This window comes from Colias philodice, chromosome 11, assembly GCF_061535455.1.
Source record: "Colias philodice isolate Cphi_HAF_F1 chromosome 11, ilColPhil1 Martin Lab GWU primary, whole genome shotgun sequence".
Taxonomy (NCBI): Eukaryota; Metazoa; Arthropoda; class Insecta; order Lepidoptera; family Pieridae; genus Colias; species Colias philodice.
In genome coordinates, this window is record NC_143096.1 from 12,744,900 (window position 1) to 12,771,355 (window position 26,456).

Consider the following 26,456-nt stretch of genomic DNA (forward strand, 5'->3'; position numbering starts at 1 on the left):
ACCACTGGACGTATCGGGCTGAAATTTAGCATGCAGGTAGATGTTAGGACGTAGGCATCCGCTAAAAAAGGATTTCTCGAAATTCTTGCGGGAACGGGGAAAAACGGGAATGCACGTACAAAGTCGTGGGCGGAAGCTATAGTTCCTCCATATAATCGATTTCATTCTTATATATAGGTAGGTATAAGTAAGCCTTAAATATTGCTAGATATTTAAATCTTTAGATATAAAGTACATGATAATGATGGCATATTTCAAATATAGGTATATAAATAACAGTAGATCTGTTTGAAACACTTTTAATCTCATGCTACGACCTGGTTAGGATTTCTATCAACCAGCTAATAAAATATTGAAATGACAATTTATGTGTTTGTTTGCCGATCAACCATTACCATAATCACATTTTTAATTGATATTGTCTAAAATATAACCTAAGGAAAGACAATTTTATCACTCTTTATCTGCTTTAGAAAAAACATTGTCACATAAAACAACTGCAACCAAAGTCAATTATTTAGGCTATGTTCTTTAAAACATAATGTATTCAACGTAAATGCGCCGGCGCCGGTCTCAGACGCGTAATTTCACGCATCGCGGTACGGGCAAATTGTGTGTTGCACCTACCATACATACACACTAAACGGTCATAATCTTCGCTTTTTATTTCTTACATTTTCCGTTTAGACGTTCAACTTTTTGTTACAAATCTTTCTATTTATGATACAGGTAAAAACAACTCCATTTCAGCAATAACCATAAATTTGTCTATGAAAGAACAGATTTCTTTGTGTAATGGACAAAGTAAAAAACTGTTGCGTGTGTTTTAAACATTTTAGACATTCTGAGATACATCATAAATTTGCGTTACGGCGTTATTTTCAAAATGCTTAAATTATACGAATGTTTAATTATTAATAGATACTTAAGTATTGGTAGTATCTACTTTTGTTCATGACAGTAAATTCTTTATAATATTAATATGTGGCAGTTGATGTCTATAGATAAGTAAAAAAAATACTTTGCTGCGCCTAAGATGATATACCTGCTTGAAGAAAAAATAAATTAATGTATGGATCATTGATATTAATACCTACTTAGGAAACAATGAATTTCAATAGGAATCGCATTGGTACTTTTAAATTATGTAGGTAGGTAAGTATTTTCAATCGTAATTCTAAATGCATTCAGTTTTTAGATTCCTGTTGAGGAAAACACAAAAAAACACAGAACTAATGATTTAAAAAATACTTTCTGTTATTGTTTATTTTCAAATTCATAATTCTTTTTACTTTCTTGCATTTGCAATTGTATAAATCAGAAGTTGATATTCGCAAAACTAACAGCAAACTTAACAGCCATTTACCTTCCTCGCTTTGCTATTAATACGCATCTACTATCGATTCCTAAAGCATATAGTTAACTATAACATAGTACATATAGTAAACGATAACACGACTCATTTTCCGTACAAATAAGTAGCCAGTAAACTGTCTCGTCCATTGTTCACAATCATTTGTGTGCGCGCTGCGTGAAATGAACTTAACCGCCTACACACACACACATAGGTACATACACACCTACACACATACGCATTATGTAAATAATCGTCACTTTCCATACGAGGTAATGATGTAGTTTTGGTATTGGTTCGTCTTTGTCATGTGGTTACAAAGAGGTGATGTTAAAATGCATTGGAATCACTACGGAGTAGAAAACAAAGTCGCTGCCCGCTAACTGTCTGGCCCTATATGTGTTTAGATCCTGAAAAATAAGGTGCAGATTTTGATTTTGATTTATTTAATAGATAGAGTGGTTTCAGTGGTAAGTTTTAATATGGTATTTTTTAAGTTGTAGACAACGGGCGAAGCCGCGGGCGAAAAGCTTGTAAAAACAATATTTTAAGCTAATGTTGTAGAAGGAAATGTTATAATTTCATAACATACATAATTAAAAATATGTTGTTCATAATTAACACTAGTATATCGATAATTGGTGTAATTATAAAAAAAATATAACAGTCACACATTACATTATAAATCAAACTGAAATATGCGTTCAACAATATTAACAAATAAAAACGATTCGTCGAAATTTGTCACGCCACTACAATAATTTATTTCTAACCGTGTTTACATTAATTATCCCAGTCAACACATTATGTATATAATTATCTATACACATACAAAACGCATGCAACGCAAGGTGTGAAATCTCGATCGACATTGAAAAAACTCACAGATAACTCGCTGCATGTATAAATTATGTTACGAATTAATGAAGCAAGGTCGCTTGAATACATTTTCCGTTTACTTTCGTGTTCAACGTGCTTACTACGTCATTATAATTTATGTTAACTATATAATAAATTCATTACGACGCGCGCTCAGATACGAACCATTCGTTCCGCTACCCGCCGCTAGATGGCGTTGCGTGTACTGAAACAATTTGACGTCTGTATTTTCTATCGCCTGAAGCTTGTAATAAAAGTTTGTTTTGTGTTTTTAAAGGCCGCTTGTCTAGGCTGCAGACTCAACACTGACGTAGTTATGTTAATATAGTGAGTCGGTTTAGTGGGATCATTACAATATTTCAGTAAGTAATGCTCAACCGCACGCAAAGTTTGTTTTTAAGGTTTTTGACATTGTCTCTCTAATAGAGGCTATTAATGAGACGTTTTTATTAAATGGATTATGTTGTAATGTGGTAGTGTTATTGTGGATGTGAATTATGCTGGGTTTAGTGGTTATAATTATTCACTGTTAAACGTAAAAGTTTTGATAAATATAGAGGTTTTGTGTAAAAATAAATACTGTTACTAGTCAATGTGAAAAAAACATGTTTAGGAACTAATGAATGAAAACATTTTGACTGTAGTTATCTTTTATAGGCTAAAAAATGCGAGGGAAATAAGTAAAACAAATCTCTCGTGTTTCAGAATAAGGTTTATTGTGACTTTACGAATATTTTTTTATTTCTTATTAGAACTTAATTAGACCATATCGACAGGATTGTATAAATGAGATTTCACCTTATTTCCATACATTGTATACTGAATAGTAATATTGTACGCAGGTAATTTATACTTTCATACTTATTTGTCATTTTGACTACGATTTAGAAGTATTATCAGAATCTATGAGTTATTAAGAAAATAATATTTATGGAGCACTTTATCTTTTACTTCCAAAACTATGCGTACATCTAATATACATTTGTTTATTCCTATGCAAATTCCCTAATAACTTAAGCAAAAACTAGTGTTTTCAATAGATTATTCCCTCTAGAGTGACATTTTAGTGCTAACGGAAAATCACAACACATACTCGTATATAAATTATCAACTGTCGTACATTCCATTTTCCGCACACACGCATAGATTTCCATCTGTCTTTGTGTGCAACTATCTCTTTCGCACATATTACAAGCGCATTTCCCATCTCACTCGCCTATAGTGAAGTGATGTATTTTGTAGTCTATTATGCAGCGCTTAGTAATTCAGATGGTTGGTCATAAATTGAAATTTTTCGTGACCTTGAGGTGGAAAGTTGGGTTTTCTTTGCTTTTCTTTGTATATTTTGTTCCTTTTGCAAAGATTGATTGTTAAAAGTTAGCTAGGTCTAGAGGTATGCTTTGGCGGTAGAGCGATGTTTTTCATAATGCATAATTGCTGAATTTACTTAAAAAATATAATTTTGTAGGCTACGACAGTTCTGTGAAGATTCTCATTTACCTATGCATTTCTAACTTATAAAGATTTACTAAACGATTGCTTGTTTTAAAAACGTTTTCGTGTCTTCCTCACAAATACGAAACATATAGGCTACCAAACGTATACAAAAATATATTAATTACAATGGCTGTCGTGGCATAGGAAAAATCCCGTCCTAGAGTGTGGTGTACGTTATCTTTCAATGACCAATCATACAAAATACATTTGCTCGTCCACCGGGCGGGTCGGGCGGGGGGGGATGTAGGCGTTGCCGCGCATGCGTCCCGTTGTCAAGACAACCGCACGTAACTGCGTCTGTGTGAGTTACAGCGTGGATATCAGCTTTTGGTGTTCCGTTTAAAAAATTAAAACAGCTGTTTATATGTTGTTATTTTTCTGATTAGATTTTGGTTATAAAATATTAAATAAACTTGTAAATTATTGTGATTAAAGACATGATAGCAAGATATACCTAAGTTCTTTGATACCTATGGAAAAAGAATCGATATGTGCCTTCGTTATAAAAGAATGCGTTTCTTTATTGAAAATTATTGGAAGCATTCCAATCGTGAAACAACAACATAACGATTAATAAAAAACAACTGTATTTTTGAAATATTTTAATGCATATCAATTTTTTGCATGAACAATAACATCCCGTAGATCGGCTATATAACAAGAAATAATTGTACAAAAACGACAAGATATCATTCAAGTATTAACATTAATAAATAATATAAACAAATAAGCGTTCCAAACCGAATCAAAAGCACATGTCTTCAAAGTCAATGACACACTGCACTAAACGATTTATTTACGCATATTTCTAAATATATTAAATCGATGACGTCACAACACGCCATTACACCGTACGAGGACTACAGCACACATGCGCGCGGCGCGCACACACGCACACCGCATGTATTTACTGCGTCACGTCGCACGCACACAGACGCACCACGCCCCACTATCTATGCTATACGTAAATTCCGTAGAGACCTGAAAAGGAGATTTCCAAGGGCCTTTTGAAACCTTCGGCTTTTAACCGTTAAAGCCTTTGTGGACTCTCACGGGAGATAATCGTAAAACCGAGGATTCTTTGATGCCTGATAGAGGGCCTTAAATGTAAGAGCCTGGTATGTACTACCGTTTATATAAGCTTATGTATTGCTATTTGTGCTTGACAATCGATTACAGCTTTGTTGCACGTTATTGCAGTTTAAATATTGTTTATTCACGGCAAGAAACAGCATATTTAAGGTTAAAATGTTCTTTCAAAAAAGTGTCCGCAAATAGAGTGTTCACATAATATCTACCGTTGTTCTATAAAAATAACTATGTTGACGTAGTAATAACTAAAATATCATTATGTCTCATAAAATTCAGTTTTTATTATGAAATTTATATGTTCTTTACTACTTTCATTTCGTAGAATTTTCATTCAATTTCCCAATTCGCTGGTAACATGTTTAGGTATTATCGATGCTAAACTTTATGACATTTTACGATCTGTATGAACAATAAAATATTTCAAATTTATATACTGAAATGAAAATAGTCTGTTATGTTATGGAATCATATAGATATTGTCCAGATGTTTCCTAATATATTAAAATTATTTATGTACCTATCGTTACATGGTTAAAGCTGAAATTTGGCTAGAAACCACACTTAAAAATTTAATAAAGTATAAATTACATACAAATAGGTACATTTAACAGCAGATCTAAATACACAGATATTCCTTTCTATTATCACAGTTTAACAAATCATGTACCTAACAGTAGGTAATATTATTTCCGTGGGTTCGCATTTAGTCATTTTTCTCAAAATTGTTCTCATTTAGGATCAAATCCACATATTCTGATCGATCGACATTCTAACTCTCTCTGAAATCGTAAGAAGCGGAGATCATCTATCTCAACTTCGGAAATTCTTTAGAAAACAAAAGCGAAATAACTAAAAGGTACTGAAAGGACTATAATGTCATTGTCATCACAAAAAGCATTCATACACTTCTGGATCTTAGGAAGTGATGAAATTTTGTTGTTCAGTGAGCGTCCGGCAGATTCACAACCTACCACCACTGCAACTTTCTTTTAAAAAACAAAAATGTGAATCATACTGTCACTGTAGGTACACTGAAATGGTAAACACTAAGCATCTACCAGGATCGCAGGAATCGCAGAGGCCCTGCACGCGTGCTGCGAGCGCCTTCCAACCTACCACCACTGCAACTATCTTCTAAAAAACAAAGTATATTGAGTCACTGTAGATCATGAACTGCATTGTCCTTGTTACCACGTATAGCATCTACCAGGATCGCAGGAAGCGCAAAGACCCACGCCGGCCGCGCGTTTCGTTACCACCTACCACTGTATTGCATGGTTTTTTCAGGAAACAAAACTAACCAAATGAGAGGAGCACTGTAGTTCATGGATTATAACATCACTGTTACCACGTATAGCATCTACCAGGATCGCAGGACCCGCAGAGGCCTACGGGCTGCGCGCTGGCAGCCTACCTACCACCACGTTTTTTTTCAGGAAACAAAAAAGCGAATCAAATAAGAGGCACTGAAGGTCACGGCCCCATCGATCCGACGAAAGTGAGACCGCCACTACTAACACCGTCCCGTTGGCTATGCAGCCTGAATTAATCGCGCATATATTTGAATACATTTGAAGCGGTGGTCGTCGTCCTCTTAAGTTCAACCGATTTTGTTTCGTGCACGCTTTTTCGGGATGTTTGTAGGAGAATCTAAATATGAAGTAGCTTTGTTGATCGCAAGGTTGGTATCACCTGAGCGTGGAGACGGTGCGTTTGATGCATCTGCAATAAATAAAAAAGATAGTTTTCAGGTTTTACATGCGATCTGTTAAAGATAATTACCCGGAAGGTAATGCTATAAAATTAATCCCAAATTGATTATAAGAATGCAATTTAAGTTAAATTAAAGAAAAATCAATTAAATACTTTTTTCCAGTTTTCGGTTCAGCTCGAACAAAATGATTTTTCTTTTACACATATCTCAAAATTTAACGGAAAACGGCAGAAAGTTACCATTATTATGAAATAGTGATTAGCCTATATCCAGCCAGCAGTGAAAGATGTAGGCTGATGATGATAATGATGATGATTTAAAAATGAAACTAATAATAATATCCGAAGCTACAAGTTGACTACTATGTAGGCAAGTTATCTTAAAAGCGAACCATCATTTCCGTAGCTCAAAAGGATATTAACAATGCAGTAGTTTATACAATTGACGCTTGTCCTCTGGAAATAGCAAGCTGTTAAGATACAGTCATATGAACTGAATATTTTATTTAATACAGTATGTATTTTATATTATGTAACTAGATTCTAAAATTCATACGCAATAATTGATGGCGCATTGTTTATAAGTAACTAGCTTACCGCCCGCGGCTTCGCCCGCTTTGTCCTAACCTAATAAATTATATACTAAAACCTTCCTCTTGAATCACTCTATCTATTAAAAAAACCGCATCCAAATCCGTTGCGTAGGTTTAAAGATTTAAGCATACAAAGGGACATAGGGAGAGAGAAAGCGACTTTGTTTTATACTATGTACTAGTGATAAACACGTAGGTAAGTAGTTTCATAAATTTTACGACATATTTTGTTAAGATCAAAATATCTGTAGTCATTTAGATGTAGGTAGTTACTTTGTTTCCTTTTGCAATTTAGATGGTATCCTAAAAATTTATCTACAATGACTTCAAAAACCAGCATAATATTATAGTAGGTATACAATACAATCCTTACAAAAACTTCTTCTGATTCTTGTATTTTCTGTTAACACATTTCTTCATTGATCGGTTGAAAAAGAAGGGTTTTCTACATGTCCTACACAATATAACTCGTCTATTTGTATCACGCATTATGGTCGAGCCCCTATGGAAAGTGGGGTATTGCTATTCCTGTCTCGTCCCTGCAGATACCTTACGAACATTGTCTAATATGAACAAAGCGGTGTGTTGTATTTTGTACTCAGTATAATTAAAAAGGTGGCACTATATTTTTCTATTTATAGAAAAACTGACTAGTACCTACAAGAGAAGAAAATTTGGCTGATTTTAAATGTTACATTTTTCCTTACTTTTCATAGATGCTTCATCTAAAAATGAACTAGGTATGTAACAAGAGGAGACGTTTTCAATTCGGGCCAGTAGTTACTGAGGTAAGCTCGATCAATCAAACAAATAGTATTTATTAATAGATATATTCGTAGGATTATATTTATCATCCTCCTTATTATTAATGAGTCTGAACCAAACTATCACAGTATTTTCTTGTACCAGTTCACAGTTGTTATCGAATTCTTGAAACCTTAAACCTACAAGTGTAATTACGCAAAAATGTATGATATGTCATTAAATTCTACGGTCTAGAGGTCTAAATAAATATCTTCCATTTTTTTAATCAGTACTGTAAGTACAATTTTGTATTCAAACTTAAGATACCTAAGTAAATAGGAAAAGCAATCTTTTACGTACCTACATATGTGATAATTTTAAAAAATAATTCCTATTTCGCTGTAACTTAACTAAATATTTATTATTTTCAATTTTTAAAATTACACATAGATAAGATAAAGTCAGCCAATACTTATATAAGAAATAAGCTTACGTAAAGCTCGTATCGGCGGCCATCTTTGCCATCTCTATCGATATTGCTCGCTGTACCAGATTAAAACGCTTAGACGTGCCTACAGCATTGTGCTGCGTTTTATACAGATTATTATGAATTAATTAATATATAACACGGTGTTCGATGGGAGGAAATTAACCATATATGACGTGTGTTGAAACATAGGTGAGAAAATTAAAGTTTCATTCTATTTATTATCGTTATGGTAATAAGGTTTTGGAGCAATGATTGTTGGTAATCATTATCACTACATAGTATAAAACAATGTCGCTTTCTCTGTCCCTGTGTATGTTTAAATCTTTAAAACTACGCAACGGTTTTTGATGCGGTTTTTCTAATAGATAAAGTGATTCCCGAGGAAGGTATTAGTATATAATTTATTAGCTTTTGGAAGAAGTTAGTTTGACCAATAAAATAATGGCATCGCGAATCATAGATTGTACCTACCTACACTTTTTAAGTTCAATTGTATGCATGTCGTTGGAAAAGATATTCATTTACTTATTTTTAAAAGTATTATCAAAATCAAGTGACTCCTCAAATTAAATTGCTTACTAGTATGTTAGTTTACCTATATGTAAAACAGCGTTATTTGCTTGTTTTAGAATCGAAAACTCTACCATCATAAAAATTTCTACTCTTTAAACTTGAAGTTCCTCCAATACTTTTCAAAGCTTCTTTTAATTCATATGAAGACATAGCCCACGTATCCTGCTCGGGGGCAACGACCTGATTAAGATGCGACACACGCTTGACTTTTGTCGCCGACTGAATAAGGTCGGGCTCATTGTGGATGTGGGTTACAAACAATGTTTGATTTGTTTGTAATGACGCTGAACAGGATACTTAAAGTTTAAAAATACTTCATGGAGGGAAAATCTTGAAATTGTACTTACAAAGCTTTAATTAGCGGCTTTTAGTGTGATTTGGGCAGATGATGATAACGACTTTGTTAATCTTCTTATATATAATAAAACCGGCCAAGTGCGAGTCGGGCTCGCGCACAAAGGGTTCCGTAGCAGCAAATATAATAAATTACAGTTAAATCAACCTATCTCAAAAACTATAAGAGATACTTTGATCAAACCAAAAATCGTTGAAAGAGTTAATTAGCATGCATCACCTCTATTTTTTTTAGAATTTTATACCCCGTAGTTATAAAAATAGAGGGGGGGGGACATACTTTTTACGACTTTGAGAGCTGATATCTCAAAAACCGTTCACTTTAAGAAAAATGTTTCTTAGAAAACTTTATATCATTTTAAAAGACCTTTCCATTGATACCCCACACGGGTATGTACATCGAAAAAAAAAATTTCATCCCTCAGTTACATGTATGGGGGGCCCCACCCCCAATTCTTTTTTTTACTATTTAGTGTCATATTTTTGTAGCGGTTCATACAACACATATTCCCATCAAATTTCATCACTGTAGTACTTATAGTTTCCGAGTAAATCGGCTGTGACAGACGGACAGACGGACAGACGGACAGACGGACATGACGAAACTATAAGGGTTCCGTTTTTGCCATTTTGGCTACGGAACCCTAAAAATGAATCGCAAAATGTGTTGGTAAGCGCATAACTCGAGAACGGCTGAACCGATTTCGATAATTCTTTTTTTATTATATTCCTTGAAGTACTAGGATGGTTCTTATGTAGATAAAACGTAAATATTATGTACCACGGGCGAAGCCGCGGACCGCTAGTTGTCAATAATTGTAGGCAGAAGTTTATTACATCTATAACCTATTAACAGGTATGTATAAACTTTTTTTAATTTATAGGCACCTTACTTGTATTAAATAAAAGTTAAAAATGCATTTTCCACAACTTATGTAAATGTTTATGACCCAATTATGTAAAAACTACTAAATCAGTGTGGCTTAAATTTCTTACATATAGAGAACTTGTTCTTAAATTATACGTGGGCTTAAGACTCAAAAAATACACTATACACATATTTCTATCTATCTTTTTTCCACAGCCACAGTAAATTTAAGAAACAGTATCGTATAAAAATTTATAACTCTTCAAGGTCTGGAATCGCGAAACAATAAGTTTTCACGGGCAAGCCGGGACATCTGCTTTCTTTGAAAGCGTATCTTATGCATTTTACATGAGCCAGCCTACACACATGCAGTGACGCCACAGATGGGGGAAAACAGTAGACAATTTAATAGATAGTTTTGAAAGTTGTGAAAATGTTGAATTGAGGAATGGTGTTATTTATTATGAACTAATGTAGAGCTATTAGAGCAAAATATCTCAAAGTTAATGAAGGAATGATGAATTATAATCTATATAATAATAATCGTTGTAAACTTTATTAAAACTGTCAAGATTTTAAGGAAATTCAACCATTGCCCCTATTACTTAATACGTACTAATCTATTTGTTACTTTTTACAAGTGTTAATTGATTTTAAGATGAGCAAGTGCTATTTAGTTTGTTTGCCTGAAAGAAGGTACCAATAATAACGCAAAAAATGAAAGTTTTAAATTATATTTTTAATTGAACACCTCCTAAATTTTCTTCGCGTCCTGTTTATTTGAAATTCTTCTCTTCTTGTAGGAAACCTTTTGGTATCTGCTTGTAGCTTCTCAACTCTGTGTCCACTCATTACACAAAATAATGTATATGTGTGCGTGTGAAGGCTCATCTGCAACAAACAAAATATTTGATTGTTATGATAGGTTAGTGACATAGAGGTGCAAACTAGCATCCTTGGTATAGGGGTAAGTGAATAATATGTGAGACTAAACAGTGTCTACCTGTGTTCAATACGGTAAGGTAAGTTTCCAAATTGAACTATTAAAAATAGAGCATTCGGTTTCAGAACTTTTGTGGTCAAACCCATGCGCTACTATGCTAAAGAAATACGTCAATTTGCCTGGTTGCAAAAACTATTTGCAAAATCTTTTAACGATATTTAGCGTGGACAAATATTATATTATGGTAGGAACAATATCTCAAAATTGTTGCAGTAATAACAAGTGAAATGGCAAATCGTTAAATAAATACACAAAATATTCAATTTCGCATCCAAATTTATCAAGCAGCTTTTGATTCCAGAAAAGATAGCAATTTTCGTAGAGCACATTCAATACGAATTTGAAAAAAAAAAAACATTTACACACATTGTAAACTATAAGATGAGAGATATTACAATTTATACAATTATTCAAGATCCTACGAATGTAGGAACGCAATTATTCACCGAAACTAAATTAAAATAAACCACCACCTTCAGCAAATATTTCATAACAGACTTACAATATTTACCTTCCCCGGACAGGGTGGGAGGGGTTAATGAACCTGCCGGGATGCAAGCCGACATTGCTATAATAGTTCCCAGGATATACTAGCTTGTATCTAGATTATCGATTTTGAGAAGGTTTCAATTTAAAGGTTGTGTATGCTGTTTAAAACGAAATATAGCTGCTGTTTTGTATTTCTAATTTAATGCTGTTTGAATAGTGGATTTTTTAACCATATTTATTTGTAGTACCTATGCTTTATGTACTTATGTTACGTTTGTTGATTGGCGACGTTTGTCGCATACAATTTGGTGACGCATCTTCTAGCTCGATTTCCAAGTCAACATTGTACATTTTCTTGATGATGATTGAAATATACAATCTTAAAAATATCTTTTATGTCATATCAATGTTTGTTTTTCTAAACAATATTATTATTTTTGAGAGATGTGTTTACATGGTTTAGGGCCGATTTTTTAATGCTTGGTTAAAACTTATCCGTCCAATAAAGTATTACACGATAATATTAAAATGTCACGTAAACTATCAAATACGGGCAATTAGAATACGTTTTTAAAATGGTAGTTTTATACATTATTCGATGAATAAGTTTTAACCAAGGATTGAAAAATCAGCCCGTTAGTTAAATATTTGAAAATCAAAGGCTGTTATGTTCTTTCAATTTCAAAATTCCATATCAAAGCAGAATTAAAAAATGACCGCACCGATTTGACTATGAGAGGACTATTTTTACCTATATAATAAACACAAACAGAGAGAAAAATTGGGATTTTTTTGTTGAAATCAGCAAAGTCACAGACCTCGAATAGTTCACTTGCTATCAATAGTATATCAGCAATCAGGCACACGAGGATATAAGATAAGGGAGTAATAAAATTACTAATTCCGCCTGAATGTCCTTAGAAAGCTCATTTGGCGGGTCCAATTAACATAAAAGCGACCTCATAAAACCTCTCCTAAATTCTATGTGTTACATGTGACTTTGTTTGCTATTCTGTTGGCTAAGATATAAAAGATTATGGTTTTATTCCTAAAGATTAATGTTAAAGTATGGAACATTTACTGATAATATGATAGATTTGAGAAAATAATATGTATAAGTCTTCATAATGGGATGCTTCTTTAGAAAAAGAATGGTAAATTATAATTTTTCTACTACTTCTTGGGTGGAATATTTACTTTGACGATTAAGAGAGAATTATAAGTTTTGCTTTTTGTGTGCAGATTGAAAAATCTAATAAGAAATTATACTATCCTTTATTTCGGTACTATGCAATAATAATTCTTTAGCTTTGTTATTCACAAAATTAAAAGAAAATACAAATCATTTATATCGAACCGATCTAAACGAAAAATGCATTTTCACTGTACAGTGTGTCAGTCAATTATAAAAGAAATTAAGGTTCCCAGCAAAATAGAAAATCCTATAGAAACGAAACAATCACCATCACATTACAGGAAGACCAAAGCAGCGCGAGTCAAGACGCATGCGCAGGCGCAATCGATAAATGATTCTACAGTCTGACGTTGAAAACACCAGCTGTTCCCTCACAATGGGGCCATACTGACATTTCAATGGTCCCCATTCTGGAAATTTGTAGAGCCTTCCGCTTGAATGGGAACAAGTGAATCGGCGTCCATTTTGTCATCGCTGTCTCATGTCCTACTGTTTAATCAGTTAGCATTCAGGTACCGCTGACGAGTAATTGCTGTGATTGAAATGTTATTTAGTGCTTTGAGTGTGAACGTTTAGATGGTTAAGGTTTTATTAGTGGGTTATGTTTTGGTAGATGCTGAAATGTTACGTGTGTGTTTGGGAATGTGTAACGTATCAGCTCAGAGTGACGTGAGTGTATGTACAGGAATGTGTACCTTACACTTTAGTATAGACATAGGTCAGATAGATAGTGTCTTTGATCAAATACATGTTAGATTTTATGTTACATGCTTTTTGGACATGTTTTCATATATTATTTTTTTACAGGTTATTGCGTCGAATTATCTTTATTAAAACTTTTCTGATTACAATAATATATTAATTTATAATATTAAAAATGTTGTTGTTATAATCTAACATAGAATAACTAAAAATAAAATCTTTGCTTCCAACAGAAACATGGAAAAAGAAATCAAAGGCGAGCACAATTGAAATATTCAATGAATACAAACATACTTCGAGAGGCGTACAAGAGAGCAATTAGAGTCGAAAATATTATCGGGACCGAGAACAATAACGAACCTTACCATTAAAATAAACGGAATATAAATCAGTTGGGATGAAATTAAAAAAAAACCGTCGCGACGGATGCATAGGAATATGGCGTCTACTCTGGGACCAATCAAAATTCTTCGTCAATTAAGTGAGTGGAGATCGCAAAAGGAAAATTGAAGGAAAACTGAGGGTGGCTTTGGATAGTGAATGATTGGTGACAATCGCTTGTCGATGTTTTTGTCGATGCTTTTATTTGTATAATTTTATCGACCTTTGTAAGATTTGATGTAGAGTTTAGAAAAGCTCATAAATATTTTGTATATCTAACGCTTTTAATTTCAACGTAAATATGAATTATATTATAGTTAAATTTTATAAAAAGAAATATCAATAATTCATCATCTACTTGTAACTTTATTCTTTTTTATATTAAATTGATTAAGTTAAACAGTTATTTTAATATGATATTGGTTAACATGTGGTTCATCGCTCTAAAAGCATACCAAACAATCCTACTCCTTAAGTCGAAATCCTCACTGCTGAGGGTCGTGATCATTTTGGAGTTGTGATTTCCTAGTTATTTTACGCCATTTGTCTCGATCTTCTGCGATGTGGATTGCTTCAGGTACGCTAGTTTCTACGGTCGTTTTAATTTGATCTGACCAGCGCATTGGGCTACGGCCTCGGGGCCTTTTTCCTTCTACCCTGCCAGTTAGAAGGACTTTCTCCAGGTTGTCTCCCCTCTTTCTTGCAATATGACCGAAGAATTCCAATATTCGTCGCAAGCATGTGGAGGACAGTCTTTTGGTAATACCAAGCTCCTCGAGAATTGATTTATTCGTTCTACGTGCCGTCCATGGGATGCGAAGCATGCGTCGCCAACACCACATTTCAAAAGCATTTATCCGAGAGTAGTCTGCCTTACGCAATGTCCAGGTTTCGGAGCCATATAGAAAGATGGAGAAAATTAAAGAATTGACAAGTTTCCGTTTAGTTACTAGAGAAATATTTCTATCTGCCCACACTCTGTGCAGTTGAGACATTGCGTTTTTGGCGATTCCTATTCTTCTTCGGATATCGGGTTCGCATGAGCCATTGTTGGTAATAATGGAGCCTAAGTAGACAAAACTATCGACGGTATCCAAGTTGGTCGTGTTTGTCGCATCCATCTTGTTTGTGCGATCGACAACCATTAGTTTGGTCTTTGCTTTGTTAATAGTTAGCCCCAATTCATTGCTGATGCTTTCCAATTTGTCAAGGAATGAAGCCATTTCGACTTTATCATTTGCTATAAGCGTGGTGTCATCAGCATAACGCAGATTGGTGATTTTGGTGCCGCCGATATTAACTCCACCATCCCAATCTTCACAAACTCTTCTCATGATGTATTCACCATAAATGTTAAATAAAATGGGTGAAAGAATGCATCCCTGCCTCACTCCTTTTTCAAATTTGAATGGCTTGGACAAAGTATGGTCAACTCTTACAACTCCCTGGCTATTGTAATATAGTGATTGAAGCAGGAAGATTAAGTGCTGGGGTACACCGAGTTCAGCAAGTACCTTCCAGAGACAGCTCCAGTCGACACAATCGAAAGCTTTGCTATAGTCGATAAAGCACAAAACTAGTGGGATATCGAATTCATAAGCTTTTTCGACTAACTGTCTTACGTTTAGGATTTGTTCGCGTGTGCCTTTGCCCTTCACGAAACCTGCCTGTTCTTGAGGAATTTGCCAATCGAGATAATATCGAATTCGATTATTTATAATATGTAGTAATATTTTGCTACTATGTGAAACGAGGGCCAAGGTACGGTAGTTTCCGCAGTTTCTGGTGGAGCCTTTTTTGTGGAGAGGTAAAATAATCGATTTACACCAATCAGTTGGCCAATCACCATGTTGCCATATGTGATTACAGATGGAATGAATATAGTCTATACCTTTGTCCCCGAGGGATTTAAGAATTTCGGCGGTAACATGGTCAGAACCAGGTGCTTTTTTAATCTTAAGTGCCGCGATAGCTGCAGTAACTTCCGATCGTAATATTGTGGGTTCCAAGTCAAATTCATTCCAAGAGGTGGATGCGTTATTTAAGTTGTTCGTGCAGCAGTATAAAGCCGAGCAGTATTCACGCCAACGTTCAGCAACATCATTTAAATCATTAATAGGATTTCCGTCTTTATCGTTGATAATCCATGATTTAGGTTTAAAGTTCTTAGAGAGTAGGTGTACTTTTTTGAAAAGGTCGGATGTCTGATACTTCAAAGCATGAGATTCAATGTCGGTGCATATACTTTCAATAAAGATGTTTTTGTCCTTCCGGCATTCCTTCTTTATCAGCTTACCTAGTCTGGAGTATTCAAAGCGTGTGTTATCATCCAGCAGGCCTTCCGCCTTAAGCTCTTTTCGCCTCAGTATTAGTTCCCAAGTAGAATCTGTTACCCATGTCTTTATCTTCTTTGGAGTATTTACGCAATTTCTGTTCTGGATAATAGTATCAAGGCCGTCTAAAATTGCAGTTTTAAAATGTTCCCAACGTTCATTAGCTCTTAATTCAACAGGCAGACCTGCGGTTGTATTTTCTACAGCTCGACTGAATTGCAGTTTCTCACTAGGATCAAGGTCTCGAGGTTTGGATGGTTGAAATTTCCTGGCTGCCTTCAGGCGAAGATTAAATCTGGCAACAAGTAGATTATGATCAGTGCCACAATCAGCACCAGGAAATGTCTTTACATTTCTCACAGATGATCGCCAACGGGAGTTCACAATAATGTAGTCGATCTGGTTTCGATACCGAGCACCAGGAGATGTCCATGTATAAAGACGGCGAGGGTGATGTTGAAAACAAGTATTGGTGATACATAGGTTTCTTTCTACGCAAAATTCTATGAGCCGTTGACCACGTTCATTCCTTGTTCCTAAGCCATATAATCCAACAGCAGATCTGATATGATCGTCATTTTTAGTGTCTCCCACCTTGGCATTCGTGTATGCGTGTCAAATGTATGCGTGTACTAGAGTACACACGTAAGAAGTGAAACTTCTTTATGACCTTAAAAATGTCACGAGTATGGCGTAACGACAAAATGTCACGCGTACGGCGTAACGCAAAAATGTCACGCGTAGGTACGGCGTAACGCAAAAATGTTACACTAAATTTTTGTCCAACCCCGATAAAGAAGTTTCACTTCAAAAATCGCAATTATTAAATCAAATTTATCGACAGCGTCCCATCCCTAGCCAGCTAGATATATGAAAGCTATGGAAATAAAGTTTGTTCGTCCCGCATTGTAAGGCAGCGCTCGTAAATGGATTTTATCACTATATAAATATCCCCTTACCCGCTGTTACGTTACGGCACGATACGTCACGTTACGTCACGTCATTGCAGATTTACGTGACGCGGGATTCCCGGATGATATTTTATTACGTCAATGATATATGTGGATTTTATGTTGCAAGTGCAGTTATTGTGTATTGGCTCGGCTTAATATAGAAGAAAATTCTTAAGACAGTTGATTTACATTTGGTGACAAATAAATTAAATATAATATTTAAAAGCTAATAAGAATATCGCACTAATAATAAAAAAAAAATCTCTATCATGGTGAAATTGGTTTTTAGAACTGTTCCATGATTTAGTTAAATTAACGTATAGAAACACAAATCTTATATATAAAAATGAATCGCAAAATGTGTTGGTAAGCGCATAACTCGAGAACGGCTGAACCGATTTCGATAATTCTTTTTTTATTATATTCCTTGAAGTACGAGGATGGTTCTTATGTAGAGAAAACGTAAACATGTACCACGGGCGAAGCCGGGGCGGACCGCTAGTTATGAATAGAAATGATAAGTAAGTGGTCAAGTCATCTACTATTAACATTTAATCTTTAGTAGAAAAAAGCTACGAAAGGCTATTAAATTATTGAAAAAATTACCGTTTGGGGATGATTAACATCTACAGACATTTTATTATTATAAGAATCTCAGTGTCTCTATATTATTTCACCATATTATGTAAATCAAGTTGATTTGAGTTTTAATAAAGGCATCTGCTGTTTTGCAGTAACAAATGTTTTATATCAACGCAGCATTGTTGATGAGGCCATGAGTTCAAGAATCTCATTTATTTTGATAACTCCTATATTAGAATTGAACTTTTCTTCAACTATTTAAACCTTCACTAACAAAACTACCATGCCATATTTACAATTACTAAGGAAGCAGTTGAAATCGGAGAAATGAGAAATATAAATCTATACTAATATTTTAAGCTGAAGAGTTTGTTTGTTTGTTTGAACGCGCCAATCTCAGGAACTACTGGTCTGATTTGAAAAATTCTTTCGGTGTTAGATGAATGGGCTATTCATCGAGGAAGGCTATATAATATTATCACGCTAGGACCAACAAGAGCGAAGTCACGCGGGGGAAACCGTGGAGCACAGCTAGCATGAACTATTCAGGAAATACCAGGACATCACAATTCAAAAGATATATCTCTATATTATCACGCTCAAATTAACATGCTATCAAAAAAAGTACCAGGGCGGCATAAAGGCAAAGCAGTTTATCTTGTAGCGGTCATTTGCGACTTGGGCTTGTGGGCCGGTGAAATTACTCGCAAAATGTCCCACGGCTCATTCGCTCTAAACGGTGCATCTTTGATACCCAATTGACCCTTCTATTAAAACCCCTTCGTTGCGGTAATCGAGGACCGGACCAGGTGCTCAATAATCTTTTTGATGTTAGTTTTGGTATTTGTTGAATTAATAGATAGTAAATGAAGGTCCTTGGTGGTATTGGTATAGAAGCTTCTGGAAGCATTGGTTTCATAGTTTATACTCGAAATATGCAATCAACTTCATATCAGAATGTCAGTTAGGTATGGTTTTGTGTTCTTACTAGAACAAATAATTAATAGCAATTTTGGAAATCTGCTAAAGTATTTTTAATAAAGACAGCAAATTATTCAAAAGCCATCGCGATCTCGGATCAAAAGCAAGATACAATCTTATCTATCTACAAGTGATTCAGATATCATAATATGGAGAGTAACAATCTTGTATTAAAATTGGCCATTAGCCGTCTAAAATATGCCATCCAATAAGAGAATAAAGCCTTCCTTGTAAACTTTTCAGGAACAGTATATATCCCAATCTGGAAGCTACGTATCTATAGAATAGCAAGTAATTATTGTATTACCCGCATTTAGGTATCTTAGAATCTAACTCAATAAAGCAAACATTAGGGCAGCATAAAAAGCAAGCTCCGTGACCTCGGCTGCGTATTTAGGCTGCAGATGCACGGGTCTAACAACCTTATACTAAAACAGAATATCGATTACTTTCGCTACTATAATGTAATCCCCCGCCCACTTTTCGCTTTTTTAGCAAATGATGGGAATATGGTTGTCTCTGTTCTGCCCGAGCGAGGGTGTACTCCCCGAGTTCCGTCCTTTTCACTCCAAGCGCCCCGTCGTATGTAAATGATCGTCTCCGTGTGGATGTGTGCGTGCCACCCTCGTAGACACACCACACAGTGACGTTTGAGGTTTACTGCCCTGACAGCTTTTGTCCTATTTTAAATACGATTTTGATGTGAAGCGACGTTCGGGAATTCTTTGAAAAAGACAAGATTTGCAATAAATAGAATGATGTTTCATTTTTAAATACTAGCATACTATGATAAAGTAAAATTCGGTTTCCTGTCAGTATGTAGGACAATGTTGCCAAAATTTATGATTCCATATAGGTAATTTGCGGCGGGAACATCTTCTATTTCTGTCTGTGTTAATCAATTAAGGGCCGATTTTTCAATGCTTGGATAAAACTTATCCGTCCAATAAAGTATTACACGATAATATTAAAATGTCACGTAAACTGTCAAATACGGGCAATTAAAATACGTTTTTAAAATGGTAGTTTTATACATTATTCGACGAATAAGTTTTATCCAAGCATTGAAAAATAGGCCCTTAGTGTACCTAGTAGCAAATTACCGAAACGAATATTCTTTGACACTGAAAAGAATATTCTTCACCAAGAGGAACAACCAAAACTATCTATAAATTTAACAGATCACATTATATTAAGAGATAGGGTAATTCCGGGGTAGATGGCCATACAGGAGAGATGGCCTATCGAAATATTTCAGGTATTCGTTCACTAGATGTCACTATTTAACGGATAGTTCGCTGCGCGTAGTGTGTGAGGGCAAAGGTACGGCAAAAAATTAAGCGAAAAACAAAGAAAAAGTAAGTAAATCCTTTGTTTTTTTAATCGAATAGCATGAATATTTTTTAGATGTCAACTGTTTTTCACAACTGTGGTGTTAGTTTCTTAAAATAATGGTGATATTTGTATTTGTTGTAAAGTATACGAACAGTGTTACGTTTTAACCTCAAAATTATTTGTTTCATGTCATTACTTGTTTTAGTTTTTGATGTGGCCACCTCTCCCGGAATATAAGGACAGATGGCCAATTCCAGTCGGTATATGATGGCCATAGTGACATAATATATAAATTATGTTTTGTACAAATAATTGGTTTATTTTTATATTTGTTTTAGATGCCTAGTATATACAAGAGAAAGGCAGAGGCTGTGAGAGGTCGGAAGAATCGTTAAAAGCTATTAATGCTCTAATGATAGCTTATCTGTACGCGCGGCAGGGCTCCAGTGCCAAATACCTAGAAAAACATTAGAATGAAGAATAAAAATAAAAAGAGCGTGTGAGCCGAGCACATGTGTCACAAGTGAAACTTCTTTGGCAAGATTCAAAGATACCAAAATCATTGCCTTACATGACGGTATTATCGTGATGCGACCTTGAAATTTTACTCTCAACGTGCTTTAAGAAGTTTCACTTCAAAAATAATGTCAAGAAAGGACCAATGGGACCTACTTCATTTGGAGAAGAAAACGAAAAGAAATTTGTTACTTCTATCAAAACAATGCAAGCTAAAGGCCTTGCTTTAACGATGGATGACGTGAGATAAATAGCTTACGAATTAGCCAAACGGTTAAATAAGAAGTAAATGCATAATTTGAACTGCTTGAATGCGTCCTTATCCAAGACAGTGAGATATTATCTCCTAACTGCCTCTTTAACATGGATGAATCTGGATTACAGCTCAACAGTCGTCCGGGACACGTGCTTGTTAAAACGATCACTTAAAACTACAAAATGGGACTAAAAAGTAATCGAAAGCCTATAATTGAGTTATGGCCATCTTACCTCTAGTGCCATGGCCATCACGCCCGGACATCTCGGGAGAGATGGCCAATTGTGATTTTTAAAAAACTTAAATTAATAAGGTGATCAGATTAGAAATTATTACTTTTATGTTTAGAATATCATAGTTGAATCTTTAAAGTTTAATAATAAATAAAAACAATCACAAAAACAAGAGTATTTCATTTCTGATAGAGCTTAGAAAAAACTATGGCCATCTACCCCGGACTTACCCTACAGAAACACAATAATGAAAATAAATCAGAACTCTCTAATGTTAATACAAACAGAAACACAAATGCTTTATTCGGACCCAGTTAAACATAATGTAATTCATAAAGTAAATGCAAATACTTGAAACGGAACGTTTTGCACGTTATCAAAGGATCTTTACCGCTACTGTGACGTCACGGGCGAAACGCCGAAAATGGCGTTTACGAGCAATAATTTACATTTCGTCGCGTGTCCCGGGATTGATTTTGTATCTGGTAAATCGAATCACTACACGGAGTTATTTTGTAATGGTTGTATCGCGTGATTTTTTCCACATTGTTTATTTTTGTAAGGTTGATATGGCACTGTCGTCGCGTGTGATTAATGCCTGCTTGACGCTGGATATGTTAATGATATGAGTATTTGAAGGTCGTTGTGGATTTGCTGGTCGGTGTGGGTGGTTTGCTGTACTTGGGTTAGTTGTTGAAGATAGTAGGATCAGCAAAGAGTTGTAATATTGCTAAAATAATAAGAACCAACTGAGCTGATGATGGCTCTTTCAGAGTTACTGCATTTATCGATCACGTGTCGATGATTTGAAGATTTTAACTAACATATTCATTCTTATGTTCTGTTATAAACACAAAGGTAGAGCCATATATATATAGAGCCACATTAAACAACAGTTCTGTCGAATAACGTGAATAACACGATTGATTATTTTTTTAAGGAGCATATTCACTGAGAAAACGTAACGGCTATAAATAGACAAGTTGCTGCTATTTACAACCGAGTAACTTGCTTCGGAGGGAGCCTGCAAAGTTTGTTGCTAAAATTATACAAGTCAACTTTGTTAACGTATGTTGGTAATATAAACCCACTAAATTGGTCAAAAAATACGTATTAAAGGTTTGTTGCTTTTAACCTATTCACTCAGTAAACATAACAAACCTATTTACTATATTGAATCGTGTTACTCTGTTAATAATACCCAACGTGCTCTGCTGTTTTTAGCAAAGTAACTCAGTGAATTCAAATATTTTGCTTCGTAAAACTAGCTAAGTAACACGATAATGTTAATCATATTTATTGGGTAGGGACAGCCAATCTACTTTGTTACTTCTACTCAATTAAAAATTTGTATACGTAGCCAAGTTACTGGGTACTGTCAATCGTGTACATTGGGTAACTATAACTAAATACATATACTCTTTCTAGTCAATTAAGATTGGTATATTTAGCCAAGTTACTTTGTATTCTTAGACGGGTTAATTAGGTAACCATAGCTAAACTACTTTGTTGCATGTACTAATTCAAACGACACATATTAAACTATATATTTTCAGTATAAGCGGAAATGTTCGTAAAACCTATACAAGGTGTAACAGAAAGGGGATATACACATACGAACAGGGCGTGATGTACTGATGAAACTGAACAACTTTTCCCAAGGAAAATGGGTCGAAAGATGAAAAAAAAAATTAAACATCTCCATTATTTTCATCTTTTGACCTTATGTTCTTTGGGAAAAGTTGTTCAGTTTCATCAGTACATCACGCCCTGCTTAGATGTGTACCCCTTTCTGTTACACCCTATATACAATGTGAGGTCAGCTCATACTGAAAATATTTACCTAGTTCGATATGTTGTAATTTGTACCATTATTAGTGCAGAGGGCAAAATTTTGGCATGTCGGAAAAAAAGCCAATGAAACGTTCATGTAGGAAAAAAAACTTAGAAGAAACTGAAAGAAAATTATGCACATTAATGAAATTAGCTTTATTCAGTACACGATACAATCATTTCAAGTAACATACTACTTACACTTAAATACTACTACTTTTAAAAATAGTACACAATTCTTAATGGCAAGAAACGATACTGGTGTTCTGTGTTTTAATTTGCACAATAACAGGATGAAATATAAATCATGAGCAAACTTTTAAGGAATGACTCAGACTACGAAGTACAAACCTGAACAACTTATATTAGGTATAAGACCAAATCCAACATCGTAAAAGAAATATCAACTGTTTCATATACAAAAGTGGAATTATCTACTATGCCAAAATCTACGGAACAGCTGATTTTATTTCACGATGTTGGAGTTTGTTCTCTAATGAAAGTGGTTTAGGTTTGTTTACATAAAAAACAAACAACCATTATGGTAATGTAAGCAAGTTACTACACCTAAATTGTACTTATAAATGTATTTGATAAGTCAAGGAGAATAAGTAATCGTTTTGATCTAATAATTTTATTACAACCCAACAAGTAAAACCGTCATTTTTTTAAACATTTAATCTAATTGAAACATAATTCACATTCGTCGTCGGGGAAATGATCATAAATGCTAAACAATAACAATAACTTAAACATTTTTTGAACCAAAAAAAATTAAAGTACAATAAGCTCTTTACATATTGTTCGTTTTCTATTATAAAATGTTCTGGTTGAACCTCGTTACAAAATGTGAAGAAACCACACCCAAAACACTTTTTAGATAAAATGAAATGTGTCTTCACCCAAGGCCATTTTAAGTATTCCAGCAACTGGAAATGATTTTTATCCAAAAAATTGTCAACATCTAGGATTATAGACATGTTTGATGTGTAGATATTAGGTATATCCGAACTTTATCGTATCTTATGTAATTTACATATTAAAGTAATAGGTATATGACAATATCTTGCTTGATCAGAAGTAACTTACTAATTCAAATATTTTTGGCTTGATTGTGGGGAAGCTTTCAGTGATTTCGGTATATTGTCCTTTGGTTTTCAAAATCTTTTTCTAGCTGTAAACAAATTAAAAAAAATTAAGTAGGTATACAAAAGTAATTAAACTAAAGCAGACAATAAATTCAAAAAAACTGAACTCACCAGAAGATATCCTTTGGGTTTTTTAAGATCCGCATATTCATTGTATTGAGGTATTGGAGCTATGGTTAACCCTTTTGCAGGAATTAGCCTCGTCTCTGTAGTTTCTTGCCACTTTAGTTCTACGGCTGTCCATGGCTCAGAGGAGTTTTTGAGCCATAATAGTTTGTCTTCTGCATCTTGCTCTTCTATAATAGTTTGATGAATCAAAATGATGATGAAAAGTTATTGTTTTTAATGTAATTTTGAATCTGCCTTGTAGGTGCGGCGCTTCAACAGACACGTTCGTCACTCGACTATGATTTGATAGAAATGGCTGACTTTGCGGGCTACGCAGCCAATTCCTTGTTTAATTTTTGTCAAGTTACTCGGTCAAAAATAGTATTCGCTCCATTGTTAATTGCCGAGCTGTGCTTATCTACCAATAGATAAGTAACTTGTTTGTTTTTAAGTAAGAAACACGGTTATATGTATCATAGCAAGTTATTTAATTTTAGCCAAATAATATTATGTCTAAATTTAAATGATTTACTTGTCATTCAATGATAATGTGAGCTTGTTTATTTTTAACCGAACTCTGTGTAAATAGTAACCAACTATGGTTAAGTCTAAAATTAAATAACTTACTTATCATTAAATAATAACGTAAGCTTGTCTATTTTGAACCTAATTCGGTAAAGGTAATATTGACCGAGTCGGTAATTTTGAAATAAATAAGTACTTTTTTAATAATAGCCAAGAATATTTAGCAATACTTGCTTGTATAATACTAGCAAAGCTTTAATACACATTTTAAATAAGTCTTGATTGAATGCAGCAGAATAATTTTTAACCGAGCTAAATTGGTACTTTGCTAAAGCAAAATTTTCTCAGTGTTGAAGTAATCTGTGGCGAAGCATTACATAATAAGACTGTTTGACTTCTTCCTTGGGTGAACATTTAGCAAATATGACATTTTAATACAAGTAGGTAGATAATATTTATATTTTTTCATTGTTTTTTCCATCCCACTACGCATTTACAACATAATATGTATTACAAAACGAGCACACATTATATAACTTTCGTAGTAAATTCCAACAATAGTGTGACGTCACATCGCGAGATAAGGCCGTCCGCACACGACACCCAATTAAGATCTTCATTAAGCTTTGGTCTGGTGATCATGACGCACAACGCTGAGGTATGCGCCCCAACGCAGCGTCACGGCGCAGCATTTACCTTCCCTGCGGAGAGGTGGTCAGTTGATTTTGCCGCAGCTACCAAGGTAGACGTTAACATGAACAATTTTGCTGTAATTATCAAACTTTTATGTTTTTTATCTTTATTTTTATATAAAGAAGGATAGCTGCGAACTAATTCTATTAAATTGTCTTCGAAAAAATTCATATTGTCGCATTCATATATGCCGTGACGCATACCCGCACACCGCAGCGTTCAATCGAGAATGACGCCGCGCTGTGCGGGAGTACACCTCCCCACTCACCGCGCTTGCCCTTCGCCGCGGACGCATACTGCGACGGAACAAGAGAACATTGTCGACGTTTTTCATATGATTGAGTGTCCGGCATCGCAAACCGTATACCTCAGCGTTGTGCGTCATGATCACCAGACCAAAGCTTTAGGCCTTCCCCGAACGTCCTATCTAACACGTCGTGAAAAAACAACTTGCCTGAGCGAAATAAAATAAAGTTAACACTAGATGTTACTTTTAAACCATATGTGAGAACGGATGTTTATTTGGAAATTTGCAGAGGTCCAAAAGGTAGAACTCCTTTAAAATGAGACATTGAGATTTATCTATAAAGAAATGTGTTGCTAAGCGCAAATCTCGGGAATGGCTAAATCGATTTCGTTAATTATTTTTTTATAGTATTCCTTGAAGTACGAGGATTGTTCTTAGAGGAAACGTAAACATGTACCACAGGCGAAGCCAGGGTGGATCGGATCTATATAATATCATAACTCTGTAGTGCAAAATTCTTAGACAGTATTCGTAGAAAATTGTCAAAAGGTTGAGTAACTATGCAAATTTTTGCAAGGAAAAATTAGCTATTACACCAATAAAGATCTCATTTCCGATATAATAAGATCGTGTTGGCGTCATATTGACAGTGGGTATAATGAAATAATAGGATTGAACCGGCGACCTCTACTTGTAAGGACATGCAGTCTCAGATAATCGTTCGTTTGTCTGTAAATACCCGTGGATATGAGCCGCAGTGAGCTTGTAAATCTATGCTTTGTACTG

At 34.7% G+C, this 26,456-nt stretch overlaps 2 long non-coding RNA genes across 2 annotated transcripts in view; one reads left to right on the forward strand and one right to left on the reverse strand.

The window, feature by feature from the left end:
* The first annotated feature begins 6,247 nt into the window (after positions 1 to 6,247).
* On the forward strand, positions 6,248 to 9,173 carry LOC149484954 (uncharacterized). The gene is made up of 3 exons (XR_016316331.1): positions 6,248 to 6,533; positions 8,338 to 8,551; positions 8,992 to 9,173. It is a non-coding gene; the product is annotated as an uncharacterized LOC149484954 (long non-coding RNA).
* Positions 9,174 to 10,877: 1,704 nt separating this feature from the next.
* The window catches only part of LOC149484955 (uncharacterized), a 105,569-nt gene continuing 89,990 nt past the window's right edge, over positions 10,878 to 26,456 (reverse strand). The window contains exon 2 of the long non-coding RNA XR_016316330.1: positions 10,878 to 11,048. This is a non-coding gene — a long non-coding RNA (uncharacterized LOC149484955). The remainder of the gene's footprint in view (positions 11,049 to 26,456) is intronic.